This window comes from Eurytemora carolleeae, unplaced genomic scaffold (assembly GCF_000591075.1).
Source record: "Eurytemora carolleeae unplaced genomic scaffold, Eaff_2.0 scaffold270, whole genome shotgun sequence".
NCBI lineage: Eukaryota > Metazoa > Arthropoda > Copepoda > Calanoida > Temoridae > Eurytemora > Eurytemora carolleeae.
This window is the reverse complement of record NW_019396168.1, coordinates 173,586-177,806: the sequence shown is the minus strand read 5'-3', so window position 1 is coordinate 177,806 and position 4,221 is coordinate 173,586. Positions and strand designations below refer to the sequence as shown.

Below are 4,221 nucleotides of genomic sequence, written 5' to 3'. Positions count from 1 at the left end.
CTCATCCGACCTAAAAATATTGCTCATCCGACCTAAAAATATTGCTCATCCGACCTAAGAATATTGCTCAACCAACCTAAAAATATTGCTTAACAGACCTAAAATTGTCACTAATCCAACTTAAACTTCCTGGTAAACAGGCCTGATATATATGCTCAACCAACCTAAATATATCTCTAAATCTTAGGTCGGAAAACCTATATATTTCTCATAGGATGTCAAACAGACCCAAAGCTTTTTTCAACCAAACCGACCTAAAACACGTGCAAACTACTCGATATTTAGGTCAGAAAACCTTTAGGTTAGAATCATCTAGGTCGGAATATACGGCACCTGGTAAACAAGAGTGCAACATTGTACAAGTGCCTATAAAACCTACATCATTCCAGAACAGGTTCATGACAATTAAAATAGTTTAAATTAACAAAAAAATAGTTCAAATAAACATAAAAATGATTCAAATGAACATAAAAATAGTTCAAATGAACATAAAAATAGTTCAAATGAACATAAAAATAGTTCAAGAAATAGTTAAAATGAAAAAAGAATAGTTCAAATGAATTAAAAAATAGTTCAAATGAAAAAAATTGTTTAATTATGAACATAAAAATATTTCAAATGAACATGAAAATAGTTCTAATGAAAAAAATTGTTCAAATGAACATAAAAATAGTTCAAATGAAATAGTTCAAATGAAAAAAAAAAAATTGAAATGAATTGAAATATAGTTTTAAATGAAAAAACATAGTTCAAATGAAATAAACAAACAAAAATTTCAAATAAAATTACGTTGCCCCTTTATCTGTCACTTCCCACGGGGTAATGTTATACATCGTCTGTACGCAACATCCCCCCTACTGAACTTCTGACCTATAACTAACTTTCCGACCAAATGCAATATCGGACCATACGCCAGCTGTTTATTTTAGTATTATTTGAGGGTTAGGAATTAGGAATTAAGACAATTTCTGGGCCGAGCGCTGCGGCTAGGACAGGCTAGGGGGCCGAGCGCTGCGGCTACAAGTCCATATAGCAGCTGTAATACCACGTGCTAATAGGTCGGATGTGTAGTATAGCGGATTTGGCGTAGGTCAGAAGTGGAGTATATGGCGGATATGTAAAAACTACACCACCTCCCACGGGCCTGCGGGCCCCCTCCCCTAATCACCTTAGCTGATCCACAGCTGATTACAATCCATTAATACGTGCCCATTGGCAACCTGTGGAAATAGTGTCATGTGATCAGAAGTGGAGTATATGGCGGATATATGTGAAAAATACACCACCTCCCACGGGCCTGCGGGCCCCCTCCCAGCTAATCACCTTAGCTGATCCACAGCTGATTACAATCCATTAATACGTGCCCATTGGCAACCTGTGGAAATAGTGTCATGTGATATTTGTGTCCGATGTTTGCAGTTTCAGTGACCATATACAAGATAACAGATTTTAGCGAGGGGGGGGGGCAAGATTTTTTTTGTGTTCATTTGAACCATATTTTTGTCACATTTTAACAAATTTTTTGTCCATTTGAACTATTTTGATGTCCATTTGAACTATTTTTTATCCATTTGAACTATTTTTATTGTCCATTTAAAATATTTTTTTTTGTGCATTCGAACTAGTTTTTTGTTTATTTCAACAAATTTTTTTTCATTTGAACTATTTTTTTGTCCATTTGAACTATTTTTTTGTCCATTTGAACTATTTTTTTGTCCATTTGAACTATTTTTTTTTGTTCATTTCAACTATTTTTATGTCCATTTGAACTATTTTTTTTTCATTTGAACTATTTTTATGTCCATTTGAACTATTTTTTTGTTCATTTAAACTATTTTTGTATTCATTGAACCATTTTTTTGTTCATTTGAACTATTTTCATGTCCATTTCGAACTATTTTTATGCCCAGTTTAACATTTTTTTTGTCATTTTCATTTGAAATATTTTTTTCTTATTTTCGAGCTATATTTTTTTTTTCATTTTTGAACTATTGCATTTGAACTATTTTTAAGTTCATTTGAACTATTTTTTTGTTCATTTAAACTATTTTTGTGTTCATTTTACTATTTTTTTGTTCATTTGAACTATTTTTTTTGTTCATTTGAATTGTTTTTATGTCCATTTGAACTATTTTAATGTTCATTTGAACTATTTTTTTGTTTATTTCATTTAAAATATTAATAGTTCATGAATAGTTCAAATGAAATGAAAAATAGTTCAAATGAGCAATATATTTACTCGTTTGAACTATTGTTCATTTAAACTACTCATATGTGGTACCACGTGCAGTAGTTGAAATGAAAAATAGTTCAAATGAACTATAGTTCAAACGGGAGTAGTTCAAATGAGATAGCATCTACATTTTTTGCTGTACATTTCTTGTTATGCTTTTTCTGTCTGACGTCTTCTTGCGTACGCAAATTCAAAAGATATTCAATTTTAAAATCAAGTTTTTAAAATCTGGGGGGGGGGGAGTAATTACCCCCAGGATTCTAGGGGGGAGGGATAAATAACCCCATTAACCCCCCTTATTTACGCCATACTGTTGCCAGTGGTCTTTATGTTAGCTGTGTAAGAATTAATGAACAATTGAATGTTAATATTTTTATTTCAGATTAAAATTTAAGGCCATGTTAGCATGGTCGAGATTATACCAATTGAGGAGCGCGCATGCCGCAAAATACGTTTGGGTGGCGGTGATTACTAATTGAGGACTTCTGCACTCCCCCCCCCTCTCGACTGACTTGATTCATTCAATTCAATCGATTCCTTTGATTAATGATTTGGCAATTTTTGTGTGCTGTGTGATCTTTTACAAGCTGATGAGGAATAACATATTTCCTGGGGGGGGGGGTTACCCCTCTTATATTGAATAACTCCAATTGTTTAGATAAGCTATAGCCTAGCTCTATCTTAAATTTTTTCACTTTTGTTCTGAAGAACCTTAAAAATCTAATTTGAAGACGACGAGAAATTGATGACGCAAACTTTTCCGACCAAAAACGGTGTGACTTGCAATACATAAAATCAATGAAGAAAAAATGAGGATTGGATTTTCTTTTTTACTGAATCTAAAAATGTCTAAAACGAGTTGTATATTTATCCCTGCGAAAACCGGTTTTGGTTGGTTATCGATCCCTCCCCCCCCTCCCCCCTCAGCTCAGCTGTCCTCTGTACACAGAACCTCCCCCTCACATGACTCTGTCAGTTGATCAAAAACTCGAACAAGATGTTAAAGGAGGACTGCCAGGAGATCGAGTGGGAGGAGTGATAATCCACCTAGAAATGAGAATATTTTATTGAATTGTTGTATTAGTATATTTCCATTGTCTGACATTTGTGTAAATATGGTTGTCGAAATGTTGATAAACTGCAGCTTCAGACTGCACAACATCTTATTAAATCTTCATACAAGCTTAGAAATAGTATACATGTGACAGTTTAAGGTTTATTTAACTCATTTATTAAGCCGTGTCAATTCGTAAGTAATCGTTATGTCGAAAATTGGGTATATTCCTAGAGAACGATTTTTGGACCCCCCGGGCCCCCCCTCCTATCAATTTTGTACATGGATCTTACAGAAAGTGTCTTAACTTAACCTAACCCGTGGCCACAGCGCTCGGCCCCCTAGCCTGTTCTAGCCGCAGCGCTCGGCCCAGACAGTGTCAGCAAAATTATTATTTATTTTTATTATTTTAGGGTCAGGTTAGGTTAAGACCATTTCTGGACCGAGCTCTGTGGCCAGGACAGGCTAGTTGGCCTAGCACTGCGGCTAGGACAGGCTAGGGGGCCGGGGGTGCTGCGGCCACATGAGTATTTTTATCCATGTGTTACATATGAGATCCACGCACAAAATTGGTAGGAAGGGGGGTCCAAAAATCGTGTTCTGGGAATTTACCCAACGGCCTTCAAAGCTTTGTTTGAAAAGTATGTATTAGACATCCATGTTTCTTTTTCTTTTAACTGTTTATTCTCATTTGCGGATTCTTTGCGAAAGTTATTTGCGCGTCTCTTGGAAAAATTATCAAAATTAAGACTTTGTCAGGAAAATGATGACATCTTCCACATTTTGTCTCATCAGATCAAGGTTTGAAGGGTACTGTTATTAACCGGGCATCGCGTGTTTGCATATATGGGCACCCCAAATTACGTATACTGTACCTCAATGATAGTTCTTAATGAAGGAGCGAATAAATTACTTTATTTTCTTTTCTTTCAGA

General features: G+C 35.1%; 1 protein-coding gene across 1 annotated transcript in view; it reads right to left on the bottom strand.

The window, feature by feature from the left end:
- Positions 1 to 4,221, bottom strand: part of LOC111697031 (phospholipase B1, membrane-associated) — a 46,007-nt gene that overhangs the window by 37,632 nt on the left and 4,154 nt on the right. The window lies entirely within an intron of this gene.